The sequence below is a fragment of the Artemia franciscana genome, unplaced genomic scaffold (genome assembly GCF_032884065.1).
Source record: "Artemia franciscana unplaced genomic scaffold, ASM3288406v1 PGA_scaffold_32, whole genome shotgun sequence".
NCBI classification, from domain to species: Eukaryota; Metazoa; Arthropoda; class Branchiopoda; order Anostraca; family Artemiidae; genus Artemia; species Artemia franciscana.
The window spans coordinates 2959437-2974464 of NW_027062665.1; positions in this window are offsets into that span (position 1 = coordinate 2959437).

Here is a 15028-nt window from a genome sequence, read left to right on the forward strand (position 1 = left end):
CCTCCTCGAACCTAAAAAGACCCTTCAACAGCTAGTGTTATTTGTATCCAAAGTGCCAGAAGTGATAGAAATCAAGGAATTAGAAATGAAAGATAGGATTGTGAAGTTATGTCATCTTATGCACTCACTGTTCAAAGTTGATATCAATGTTGAAGAAGTTTGGAATCTAGCAAATAAATCAGAATGAAAGTGCTGTCTTTTAACATCCAATCTATTCTGAAAGGGAAAAAGGATTTACTAGATTGCTATTTAGAAAAAGAAAAAATTGATGTTGGGTGCTTTCAAGAAACATGGCTACAGCCCCATCATTCATGTAGACTTAGAAATTATGAAGTAATAAGAAAAGATAGAGCAGGACAGTCAAGAGGAGGAATATTGATTTGTATTAAAAAGCCTTTAATGTTTCAAAAACTAGATATTGAAGAAATCGCAAGTTCTAAAATTGAGATGGTAGCTTGCCGAGTATTCCTGGGGAAGAAGGATACAGTAGTTATTGTTAATGTATATAACCCTGATGGAAATGAACCACAAACAGAGGACATATTTAATAAAGTGAAAAAAGAGATTAAAGATAAAGAGCCTTTTATAATTACTGGTGACTTTAATGCCCATTCAGATGCCTGGTGTTTATGTGGATCTCATAATCGTAGTGGTATAGGTATCCTAAATGCTCTGGATAAAAATGATGATATTGGCCTAGTGACCCCACTTGGACTCCAAACAAGAAGAAATCTAATTACAGGAATATACTCTACCATCGATCTGGCATTCTCAACAGTAGCAATAATAAATCAACTAAATATTAGCTTAACTTCTGAACCAACTTTAACCAGTGATCATGAGCCAGTGATAATTGAATATAAAGAATCTGTACCTAGAAATCAAACCCCACCAACACACCCTACCTTTAAATTGAAGAAAGTTAACTGGAATTACTTCCAGGAAGAACTTACAAATATAAGTCTTGAAGAAGAACTGGCTGCAGTAACAACTACAGAAAAGAAAATTGAGAGATTACAGGATCTACTGCTGGAAGTGGCTAAGAAGACTATCCCTTTCAAGACACTGGGCAACAAGACTAGAAATGAACCAGTATGGTGGAATGAAGTGTGCAGCCTAAGCAAAAAGAAACTCAACCTAGCTTCTAACAAATACAACAAGATATTGACAATCGAAAATTATAGAAATAAAATATTGGCTCAGGCAGAATTTAGAAAAACAATAAAAGTAGCTAAAGAAGAATCTTGGAAGCAATTTGTTGAGAATCTCAGCTTCAGAGATCCATTTGGAAAAGTGTACAGCTTCATTAGAAAGATGAATAGGAGAGAATTTTACAATCATCCACAGGGGCCAACAACCTTCCAAGGACAAGTGATTGCTGATAGCAAAACAAAAGCTGAAGCAGGAGCAAATCATCTCCGCCAGACAATAGGTAAGAAAGATCCATTTGAAGGAACCAGTCTATCCTCAACAACTTTCATTAAAGCAAGAAAACTTTCGATAGAACAATCAAAATCAAATTACAATAAACCCTTCTCAAAAGCAGAATTTGAATTTGTCATAAAGAAACTACCAGAAACTTCTCCCGGCTGTGACAACATACACCCAGTTTTCTTTAAAAGGTTGACTGATAAATGGAAGGCTATTTTACTACAACTTATCAACAAGTTGTGGCAGGAGGGCAATTTCCCTACAATTTGGAAGAATGGCATGGCTATCATGATCCCAAAACCAAATAAACCAAACAAAGTAGAAAACCATCGTTTTATAACTCTCCTTCCAGTTGGAGGTAAGATATATGAAAGACTAGTAAAGGAAAGGCTGAGATTTGCCACAGAGGAAGCTAACCTGCTGCAGGATATACAGACAGGTTTTCGCAGGGAAAGAAATACAGTGGATAACCTGATCAGAATGCAGAGAGACATCATCCATGCACTCAATAATGGTAAAGTGATGATTGCAGTGTTCTTGGATGTTAAAGGAGCTTTTGATAATCTGGTTCACAGACAGATACTAGAAGGTCTGTCTAAAGCAAAAATTAATGGAAATCTGATGAAATTTACACTGAGTTACCTGTCAGATAGGAAAATTGTTGTGACCGTAGGACAAGAAAGATCAGAAGAAATAGGGGTGGAAAGAGGTGTTCCACAAGGTAGTGTTCTTGGGCCAGACTATTATAATGTTGGAGAATTTGATATCCCCCTAGAAGACAATAACTGCAAAGGAGGAATCTTTGCAGATGATAATAATATTTGGACAGTCCAAAACACAGTAGAAGAAGCAGAAAAAGCAGTCCAAGAAACATTGGCTCAAATAGAGTTATGGTCCCTAGGAATAGATCTTGATTTTGAACCATCCAAAGCTAAAGTTATGTTGTTCACACCCAAGAGGAATATCAGGCCTCCCCAACTTACTCTATTTGGAGAGGAACTGCTAGTAACCAATTGTCATAAAGTCCTTGGAATATACATTGATGATAAACTTCAATTCAGCCAACATATCAAATATCTAAAAGATTCCTGTGCAAAGCGACTGAACTTGATGAAGATGCTTTCGTGTGGGAAGCATGGTGTCAACATAGTTATAGCAAGACAATTCTATATCAAATACATTAGACCTAAAATTGACTATGGGAGTTTGATATACAGCATTGCCCCAGAATCCACTCTCAGAAAACTTGATTCAATACAGAATACTGCTCTAAGATTAGCATTTGGAGCTCACCAGAGTACCCCAATTCCTTTTCTCCTGAGTGAGTCTGGTGTGGAGACACTCAACACAAGAAGGGAAAAAATGCTTATAATGTACATGAACCATCTATGGAAAACAGATCTCAATCACCCAGTTAAGAAACTGATAATTAAACCTGGACTGACCCACACTAGAAATCACCTTAGGAAAAGGAAGCGTCTGAATCCTTTTGAAAAATTTGAAGAACTACTTACTCAGGAAGGTATAGAAGTACCTATTACCCAAATGCTACGTTATGAAAAACCACCAAAAATTCCCCCTTGGGATTGGATTGAGATTGAGTGCGAGATTGACTACATGGAAAAAACAGGAAACAACCCCCTATTAATGAAACAAAAATTCCTCTCAGTATTGAATTGCAAGTATGAAGAATATGTGAAAATATATACAGATGGTTCAAAAACAAATGGATTAGGAGTGGGCTGCTCAATAGTGGTTCCCGAATTCAATACAGAGATAACAAAGCCACTTAGCAAAGAATCAACTGTTTTTGAGGCAGAAATAAAAGCAATTGAAAGTGCACTAGAATGGGTAATTGAAAAAATTAGTGAAAGTGATCAAAACCAAAATAAGTTCCTCATATGCAGCGACTCAAAATCAGCCCTCCAGTCCCTTAAGAATTTTCCAAATAAACCAAAGGATGAGGTCCATAAGTGTTATAGCTCTATTCTGAAGATTTGCGAGAAAGGAGTAACAATACAATTTTTGTGGTGTCCAGCCCATGTGGGGGTGGTGGGTAATGAAAGAGCAGATAAATATGCCAAAAAGGCAGCACAAAAGTTGCTTCATACACCTCCTACAGAACCATATAAACAGGTTAGAGAGATGGTTAAAAGTATTTACCAAAAACATTTTGAGGAAATGAGGGATGATAGTAGTAATATAGCTCTTACCCAGAAAAAGAAACCTGGTTTTGATTTGAAAAATTACAGCAGATTGAAAAGAAAATATGGTTGCTTAATGTTCCGTTTTCGGTCAACCCATGTAGGCATTAAGCATAGGCTGTTTATCATAGGCAAAGCTAATAGTCCTCAGTGTGATAATTGTAGCGAGATAGAGAGTATTTTCCATTATGTTGTTGATTGTAAAGAATATGAAAATCTAAGAAAAGAAATGAGAATGTTGTGTAAAGAGGAAAATCTAGGAGAGCTTTCAGTGGGGCTTGCATTAGGAATTGTGATTGATGACGAATCTTTGAAGTATAGGATGATAGACTTGTTTATTAAGTTTATTTGTGAAAGTGGTAGAGAAAAGGATTTTATCTGATTCTGATACTATTGTAAATGCTATATTGACAGTGATGTAATAGGGATTGATTTGTATGTGGACTCCATTCGACTGAGTGTTTTAATATTGATCTAGGCACTTGATGAGTGATTTAAAAAAAAAGAAAAAAAAAAAAAAAAAAAAAAAAAAAGCCTGCTATAGAGGAAGATTATTTGTTCTTTTTAGTTTGAAGCTGAGATGAAATAATAATTGCTGTATTGAAAGTAGCTGTAGCCAATGGTGAAGTGCCAAAAGAAAGGAAATTGGTCATATTGAAAGGAGTCTCAACTGGCATTGCTGTCAAGAGGAGACTCAAATCTCTCAGATCAGATCAGATCAGAATAAGTCTATATATGAACCAAGTGGTATAGTGATCCAAGTGGTATAGTATAAGAAGCCTCCTGAGTCCTTGCAGGAAGAGAGGAGGAATCATCCAGTTCAATTCAATAAATAAGTCTATATAAAATAAGAATTATAAGCTGACAAATAGAATTCTAGCCACGCAAAAGTAAGGTTTAATTTTGTTTTTTTCGTATTAGGGCTATTTGGATAAATGTTGGGTTATATCCTGCAATTTGATTCACATAGGCCTTAAGACAGGAAGTCAAGAGTTTGAATATGCTTTTGAAAACTTATGTAGATACTTGGAAATCTTTGTTTCATCCTTTTGATGCCCTAGGCTTGACCTTAGCTTGGTAATTTGGCTTCAGAGATAAAACCTTGATGAAGCAAGACCCTAGTGGTTATAAAGCATTGTTAATCCAATTACTATTCTTACTAGATGCTTCAAGATGTGTTGCATCTTTGTCAGAACTCTTTACATTTCAGCCTTACCCTATAGGGCCATGGATAAATTTTCAGGTCAAACTCTAGTTTGGCTACTGTTTGCTATCTTAGAAATGGGTTAAGTCAGGAAAATAGAACTTCCAGTAATGAATCCAAAGCAAAAATTCGTAAAATTCTAGTTTAGCTAATTTTCATTATCTTGGAAAGGGAATAGGTTACAAGAATGAAACTCAGTAACTAATCCAGGGTCAAAAACACTCTGGGAAGGTACTGCCAGGCTTCTATGTCAACCCTTTTCTGTTTTTTAAGTCTTAGATAATTGCTTACTCAAAAGGTCTATACCTATACTATTGAAATTTTGACAAAACAAGATTTACCTTAATTTTTAATTATCAGTTTCTTTTACTCTGGCTTTAGCTCTTAAAATGCAATTCCTTTTATTTGAGTAGCATTTTAAGCCATATCAATATTTTTTTTTCAAAATTTAGGAAATGTCTGCATATCTTTAAAACCTTATAAAGTGGATTGAGGAAAGCTGTGAAACACAAGTCTTAGAAGTATCTTATATCAAAATACACCTGATACAGTTTAATTTTTTAGAGATGACACAGAATAGCATTAAAGCTGAGTATTTGCTTTGCAAGAAATGTGTCCCTTCTGTTGTAAAGCATTTTGGATAGACACTAATCTAACCATGGGCGTATTGCTGTTGCAAATGGTTTTGCTTAAAATGGTTTGGAAAACAAATAGCAAATGTAAATTTGCTTTTTTATCATTATTTAAGACTAGAATATCACAAAGCTATGCAATCACATTGCTTGTTGTATCTTAAGTAAATACAATCCCTAATGGAGCTTTGTTGATATCTGTCTTAAAATTAATTTTTCTAAATAAAATATATTGTTTATGGGACAGTAGAGAAAATGGCAACAACCATGAATTGAGCTTTTTCAATATTTCTTTTTTCAAATAATAGTTCTCTGGTCACATTTGTGTTCCTTGCTAAGTTGTTGGCGCTCTGGTTTGGGAATCCTTTGTCCAAGGGGTACAGGTTTAATTCCTGGCATTGCTAGTGTATTTGGTTTTTACCAGCTAAGTATTCACCATGCTAGTTTGCATCTTAAGTAAAGCAATCCCTACTGGAGCTTTGTTGACACCTGCCTTACAATAATTTGTCTAAGTAAAATACAATGTGTATTGAAGATTAGTGAAAATGGCTGTAAATCCATCTTGTTTTTTTTTCAATTTTTTTTTTTAATAGTTGTTCTACTCTGGTCGTAATAATGTTCTTGGCTAAGTGGAAAGCACTCTTAGTAAGAAATCCTTTGTCCATGGGGTACAGGTTTGATTCCTAGTATTGCCTGTTTATTTGTTTTAAATGGGGGTCAGTGATGTTAGACAGATCTAAACCAGCTCTAAATAGGCAAATGGAGAAATATGCAAAAGGTAAGCAGGGAGGGTGTACAAAAGCACAAGATTTCTGGCCCCCAGCCCTTAATTGCAATTCTTGGCCAAAGGGTCACAAAGTGAAAATTAGCACTGCCAGTTTAGACCTTGATGTGTCAGTGCTGCCATACTTACTTACTTGCATATTGTTGTTGAGTTTGCCCACATTTTATCTTCATTACTATCTAAAATCATTTAGACATTCAGCAAACTGTCTCAAAGCACAATTAGTATTGAATAGTTTTTGGGCCTTACTGACTTTCCCTTTATAGCAAAGGTTTATTGTTGTGTATAATGTAGATATTTTAAAGTAATCAATCATTAAGAATTCCCTTTTAGTTTTATCAAGTTTTTGAGTAATAAACCTTTTTAATTACCTTAAAATATTTATTCAGGTCCTTTACTATTGGCTGCCCTTTATATTACAATAATGATTTAAATATATTGTGGTAACTAAAAATTTGGATAATCCAACCTATTTTACCATCTTAAGGTTGTTTACAAAGGTGTATGAAATATTTAAGTACTGACTTAGCTACAGAAAACTTCTAGATATAATAAAATGTAAGCAAGATGGCTCTTACTTTGACCATATCTATGGAAGCACTAATGAGAGAGTGGGTCATTTGATGCATTTGTAGGATTGAGTGAGATGAGAAATGAAGTGTAGGTTTGATGAGAGATGGCTGGTGAATGTGATGAGGGATGAATGTTTTGCAAGATTTTAAAATTTTGGACAATTTCTCATGTTGACAGTAGAGTGCAGAAGTAAAATTTTGTAATTTTTTTTTCTTTGTTTCTGTTATGTTAGACAATGTTGAATATTCTAAAGTGAAGTTTCTTTTTTGTTTGGAATTGTGATGGCCCTAGGGCTTTAGTGCAATACAAATTACTAATGTTTATTCACTTTCTTTAAACAAACACAATGTCTATGTCTCCTAGCTTTAACAAAGTCAAATGTAATTTTAAGACCAGGGATTTCAAAGTAGGTCAAATGAACTTCTGGTAAAAATGAGCAATTTATGAAACATCTAGATTAAAAAAGTCTTTTAGACAACAAAGAAGACAATTGAATAAAGAAAAGTACCTTATATCATAATTGTTGTGCACCCTTAAGATAGAAATGAACAAAGCTTCAATTAAGATTCTGTTTTGTTTAAACAGACAGAAGGGACAAACCTCCAAGCTTTGACAAATACAATCTCACTTTGTGGCTCCTATCTTTTCAAAGGGGACTTTCTTTGGATTTTTTCTATCCAACTAAAACTGAAAAGGACAGCATGATATACAAGTGACCTTCCAATTACCCTACATAGCAAGAGAAAATCATTAAGTTAGGCTATACTTTATCTCAATCCCCCTCCCAATGTGCAGAAATATGGCTCAAATTTCATATTTTCAATGCATTTAACCTCCTGTCACCTGTTTTTCTAGTTATTGTTTGTCACATTTGTTTAATTTACAGCTACATGGGATGAAGTTAGAGAGACAGATTGACAAAACAAATGGAAAATAGGAAATTTCAGCAATACATTTTTATATTGGGAGGATTGAGGGGTAAAGTAGAGCAAAGTTGAATGTAAAATGTGTTACCAGGTATTATCTAAAAATTATGAAGCATGAATTTTTTTTTTATTATGTTTGTTTCTCTTCAGGTCCTTCTCTAGGGCTTTACCAAATCAAACATTCTATGCCCAATAAAATTAGCAACAAGGTATAGTCTATATACAAAGGCTAATGTTATTTAACTATGAATATGGAATTTATATGGCAATCAGGAACTGGATACAGGCTAAAGCAAGTAAAAAAGAAAGAAAAAACTTCCCTAGTTAGCTCAGGAGACTTTTAATAGATTACTCTTCAGATAATTGCCTATGATACATAATTTAAATATTTACCCCTGTACAGTAGGGCATTAAAACAATCTATCACAATGTAAGATACAGTATATTTAGATATGATGCTGATTTACAAATTCCAGGATTCTTTGTTGTAGTTTTCATAATTTTGTTGATAAAGTTTTATATATTCATCATATTTTATTTTATGTCATTAACATTAGCCAAACTAAACTTCTCAATAGAACTTGAATGTGGTGGCTATAATGCACAAGTACTGCAAAAATCTTACAACACATTATGTGTTATGGTAACTGTTCAGTGAGAAAAAAAAATTTCCTAGTTTAGCTTAATTTGTTATATTTTTGTGCTTATCAGAAATATTTTGTTAATTTTAGGCAGCTGTTCCCCCTCAAAAAATTCTTAAACATTTGCTGGTTTATACTTAACTAGTATTCTACTGAAAACAAAAATTAGTATATATTTTGTATTGAAGAAATATAAAGCCCTTTGGATTTTTTTTTTATTCAGATTAAGCAGTTTGCTATTTTCTTTTGTTAGGCTAAGCCTGTAATAGTGCTTTATTGTGAAGAGTCAAAATTTGCAGGGACTGCAAAGGCTAGCCTGAACAATATGTTATTACAAATTCTTAGGTTAAACTTCTGTTTGGTAAAATTCTAGTTTAGATAAATTTGTATTATCTTGAAAAAAGTTTAGGTTAGGAAAATGAAACTTTTAGGGATGGGTCTAGAGACTAAACTATATCACGGGAAAGTATTTTGGAGCATCTAACTCTACTCTTTCTCTCTCTTAAAAATGTTTGCCTTAAATTACCTTAAATCACATTGTCTAATGAAATAAGGATTAAATCCTGTAGAATTGCTGGTTAGTGATGATGACAGTTGGAAATCTCAATATTTGGTCCACACCCTTAAAAATGCTTGTGTTATAAAAGTGAAACCCTTGCAAAATAAATCTTCTACTTAAATGACAAGAAAAAAGCATTTTTAGTGTCATAACTTTGCTCAATTTCAATTTATGAAGTTTCCAAGGTTTGGAAACTTTCAGGATATACATTTCCCTATATTTAAATACGAAACACTGATATGGCTTAAAATTCTACTCAAATAACAAGAATTGCATTTTCAGAGCTAAAACCAGAGAAACAGAAACTGCTTGCTGAAAATTAAGGTAAGATGTTGTTTTACCAAAATTTTAATAGTTACAGACCAGTCCAGTATGCAAAATTCCCAGATTTAAAAACAGAAGAGGGTTATCACATAAGCTTAGCAATAGCTTCTCATAGTATGTTTTTAGCTATGGATTAATCACTGAAAGTTTCATTCACCTAACATAACCCCATTCAAAGATAGCAAAAAGTAGCTAAACTGGAATTTGACTGGAAATTTAATCTATAGCCTGGTAGGCTAGTAGAATTCCAAATCAAAACAAAAAGAAGTCAAACTAGAATTTTATCCTCTGTTTAGGGTAGCTCAACAAAGCTAAAGTCTTATCATTTAGGACTTTTTTATAGGTAATTTTGCTTTTACAGTATGAATACAACATTTTCCAATATATTACCTGAACAATTTAACCAAAGATTCCACTAATTCAGACCCTTCCTATCTCTTCAAATATACCAGAGAGTATGCTAGATCATTTTTCAATTCTCTCTGACCTCAAACTAATGTGAAATATGTCAAATCCGGAGGAAATTAAGCCAGTGCTAAATCATTTAATTATAATAGAATGACACTCTTAACCAGTTCCAGTTCCAAAAATTGTAGGGAGGTATATGGACTAACAACAAGTCCTTTCACCTCTTTGACTTCTTCTTCAGAAAAACTAGCTACTGGAAGCGCTATTCTCCTCCAGTCTGCGAACAATGGATATATACGATTATGAACAATAATACACTGTTATTGATTGTGGGAAGTGCGAGTACCTGAGCTACCTGTCCCCAGCAGTTTAAGGCACTAGGCCGGCCGTATAGTTTAACACTATACGGATGTTTTATGTTTGAAATTTTTTGCCCAAACCGACAAGTAAAAAGAGTGTTTTCGTGAACCAGTTTTGTTTGAGCTCAACCATATGTAATTTTTTCCGTTTTTGCGTTAAACATACAAGCTGGTTAAACCAAAGCTGTCATTGGTTAAACCAGCTGGTTGACGCGAAAAAAGGCCTTATGAATATGTTCCCTGAGTATCGTAAATGTCACACTTAAGCCCTGTCTTAATTTATGCATCGGCTTGTCTTTAATTGGTAGATAGTGGCAATAAGGCGTGGCTTCTTGACTTAAATAGTAAGAATTGTCAATTCATTCACATCAGCAAAATGAATCCTTGTCACTTTTATTTTCTTTGAAGCCATCTAATCCTCTTTGTAAATAACGAGCGAGATTTTTTATTCACAGTGAACTAAATTTCAGCACCCATGCTAAGAAATCTGTGGCTAGTTAAGTATAACCTTTCCAACCAATCCCCAAAAGCAATAAGCCTTCCGTATGATGGACTTGTCGGTTTTAAGCTTGAAGATATAATGTTTATTTTCTCCCCATTAAAAAAAACATACAACAGTTTTAAAAGACGTGCCACCAAACTTAAATCCAGGAGATGGAAGTTTTTCTACCCTTGAAGACTAGCTTAGCTAGTTCTCCAAACACTTGTATAAAGAAGAAATTTATATGATTCCATGCAGCCAATAATAACCTATGAGCTCAGCTAAGCGAGAAACGGACAATCAAGATAATCTGATAATTTCCCCGATGCTGAATTTTTTTAAAACAGGTTTTAACATGGGAATTAATAAAGATGACATTATTCGTTATCGTTGGGCCTTTTTTGATAGCACTGAAATTTTCAAAGTGAAGCATAATCTTTGGAGTAATATTTTAGCAAATGACTGGGTCTTTAAGTGGTTTGGAACTTATGCAAAACTGAATAATCTGAAAACATTTTTGACCATTTCAGCAAATGTGATGATAATAATGCCAAAGTCCCCAATTTCGTAGTTTACCACCCAGCCAATATACCCTGACACGGTACATCAGGGTTAATCAATGTACCCAGCCGATGGGGGATTTTTCCATTGACACGGAAGTCTCCCGTGGCGAAATTTCTAGGTGAAATTTTATACGGAGAAACTTGTCAGAATTCATATATATATATATATATATATATATATATATATATATATATATATATATATATATATATATATATATCGTCTTACTTTTTCGGCAGTGAATTTATTTAACATATGGAAACTTTCAATGGAGCTGGAGATTTTGGGAGGATTGTTAACGTGGAGGGTTGATTTTCCATGTAGGAAATATCACCAGAAAAACTATGTGGAAACTTTTTGTGGGAGAAAATTTCAATGGGGGGACTTTTATAGTCAGAGCGGAATCTTCCATGGCGGGAGAGATGGATTTCCTAGTATTTTCGGGTAAATGATAAGAAATTAAGTAATAAAACAAGTCTTTTCTACTGAAATTCAGGAGCAATACTAATACCTAATAATAAACATAAATTATTAGGTATATAAGATTTTTGGAGGGGGGGGGTGGTCCAACTTTTCACTATCCGACTTCACGATAAAAATCGTCAAACGATTGCAGTTTCCAGTGATTAGAAAACATTTTCTTGGAGATGAGTATTTATAATAACTTATGAGATTGATATAAAGAGATAAGATAACTGCTGAGGACGAGACGACTTTCCAAAAATTGCTCGGATTTTTATATTACCACAACAACACACACACCAAGACGATTCCTGCACGGTGATTTCATTTTGAAGTTCCTTCATTTTGTAAATGCAAAGACAGCCACTTGACTAAAAGGAACAACGTATTAAAGTGAACTGATATTCGAGTCACAAAGACATTAATCCCAGTAGCAAAAACTGCTTTATACTTTTAGTGACCCCAGAAAAAATTTGAAATTGACATTTCCGTGAACTTCATTTTCTGAGGAACTTCATTTTCAGCGGAGAGAAATAATAGAACTAAAAAACTTTACTGAAGAAAACTGCTCAATGCTGGTAGAGCTCAACGTAAAGATCTTCCTCTATCACTTTGAAATGCAGAGTCAGAAAGATTTTTATCACAGACGGGTTATATCAAGACGAAAATGGAAAACGTTGAAAATCGAAAGTATTCAACCTGTCCTGGTAATGAATTTCTTACCAAAAAAAGTCTACATCGTTCCACGAGCCCCTTTGTAACCTCTTCATATCTTGGTCAAGAATACAAGTCTGAAAATTGAGATATTAAACATCGGATTATTTGAGCTGAATTGTTACCCTTTTTTATGTTTATGAAGAAAAATTTTGATGAGGTGCCAAGCTACGTATGTAAGGGTAGCAGGCCCGTCGAAACGACAAAACGAAAAAAATCAAAATCGTTTTTACTCTGCATTTAGTCATTCTGTTTGCGTTTTTTCCTTCATTTGTTTACAGAGTGTTTTCACTCCCTTGGTGAGTTTTAGGAGAACAGTTATTTTTATCCGATTCTATTGCATTCAAACCCTTTTTTGAGGTTAAGACATGATTCAAATTTATTTCAATCAGACCAAATGTGAACATACAACTGATCATCTTGTTATGACACTTGGTATTAACAAAGTGACATATAGCAATCGCCAATTCTATCGGTCTGTCTGTCTGTCGGTCCCGGTTTTGCTACTTTAGGCATTTCCAGGTAAGCTAGGACGATGAAATTTGGCAGGCGTATCAGGGACAGGACCAGCTTAATTTAGAAATAGTTGTTTTTCCAATTTGACGATCTGGGGGGGGTGGGGGCCAATTAATCCGGAAAAAATAGAAAAAATGAAGTATTTTTAACTTATGAATGGGTGATGGGATCTTAATGAAATTTGATGTTTGGAATGATATTATGTCTCAGAGCTCTTATTTCAAATCCCGACCGGATCTGATGACATTGGGGGGGGGGGGAACCTAAGATCTTGGAAAACACTTAGAGTGGAGGGATCGGGATGAAACTTGGTGGGAAAAACAAGCACAAGTCCTAGATACATGATTGACATAACCGGAACGGATCTGTTCTCTTTGGGGTAGTTGGGGGGGGGGGGGGTTAATTCTGAAAAATTAGAAAAAATGAGGTATTTTTAACTTACGAACGGGTGATCGGATCTCAATGAAATTTGATGTTTAGAAGAATATCGTGTCTTAGAGCTGTTATTTTAAATTCCGACCGGATCTGGTGACATTGGGGGGGGGGAGTTGGGAGGGGGAATCCTAAAACTTGGAAAACACTTAGAGTGGAGGGATCGGGATGAAACTTGGTGGGAAAAATAAACATAATTGCTAGATACAGGATTGACATAAACGGAACGGATCCGCTCTCTTTGGGATAGTTGGGGGGGGGGGGGGGTATTTCTGAAAAATTAGAAAAAATGAGGTATTTTTAACTTACGAACAGGTAATCGGATCTCAATGAAATTTGATATTTAGAAGTATATCGTGGCTCTGAGGTCTTATTTTAAACCCGACCAGATCTGGTGACATTCGGGGGGAGGGAGTTGGAAGGGTGAAACCTAAAACTTGAAAAACACTTAGAGTAGAGGGATCGGGATGAAACTTGGTGGAAAAAATAATCACGAGTCCTAGATACATGATTGACATAACCGGAACGGATCCGCTCTCTTTGGGGTAGTTGGGGGAGGGGTTAATTCTGAAAAATAAGAAAAAAGACATATTTTTAACTTACAAAGGAGTGATCGGATCTTCATGAAACTTCATATTTAGAAGGACCTCGTAACTCAGATCTCTTATTTTAAATCTCAACCAGATCAAGTGTATTGGGGGGGGCAGTTGGGGGGGGGGCGGAAATCTTAGAAAATACTTAAAGCGGTGAGATCAGGATGAAACTGGATGGGAAGAATAAAAACCTGTCAAAGATACGTGATTCACATAACCGGACCGGATCTGCTCTCTTTGGTGGAATCGGACGGGGGGGTAGTTTTGAAAATTGAAGTATTTGTAACTTACGAAAGGGTGACCAGATCTTAATGAAATTTGATATTTAGAAGGATTTTGTGCTTTGAAGTTCTTATTTTAAATTCCGACCAGATCCTATGACGTTGGGGGGAATTGGAGGGGGAAACTGGAATTTTTGGAAAACGTGAAAATTGGGGTATTTTTATCTTACGAAATTTTGATCGGATCTTAATTAAATTTGATTTTTAGAAAGAATTTATGTCTCAGAGCTCTTATTTCAAATCCTGACCAGATTGTTTGACATTGGGGGGAGTTGGAGGGGGAAATATTGGAAAAACACTTGGAGTGTAGGAATCGGGATGAAGCTTGGTGGATAGAATAAATAAATGTCCTTGATATGTGATTGACATAATCGTACTGGATTCACTCTCTTTGGGTGAGTTGGGGGGAGGGGTTTAGTGATTTGGGGAGTTTGGTGCTTCTGGACGTGCTAAGACGATGAAAATTGATTGGCGTGTCAGGGAGCTACACAATTTGACTTGATAAAGTCGTTTTCCCAGATTCGACCATCTGGAGGCTAAAGGGAGAGAAACAATTAGAAAAAATTAGGTATTTATAACTTACGAGTGGGTAATCGGATCTTAATGAATTTCTATTTTTAGACGGACATCGTGACTCGGAGCTCTTATTTTAAATCCTGACCGGCATTAAGCCTCTTATTTTCCTTTTTAAATCAATCTATTGATTCATAGAATTTTGTTAGAGCTCATACCATATGATCTCTTGGCTCTTAGCTCTTCTCGCCTCGTCACAAGTGCCATATGAGCTCTCAGCTCTTGTTTTAAAAATGTGGGGAAAAGAACAAAAAGTGTAGCACAATTCGATCCAGAAAAAGCACACATTTGGGCTCTAAAAAGTCATAATACTCTCCTCATCTGGCAACGCTAGCCCTAATTTTCAAAATTAGGTGAAGCACACCTC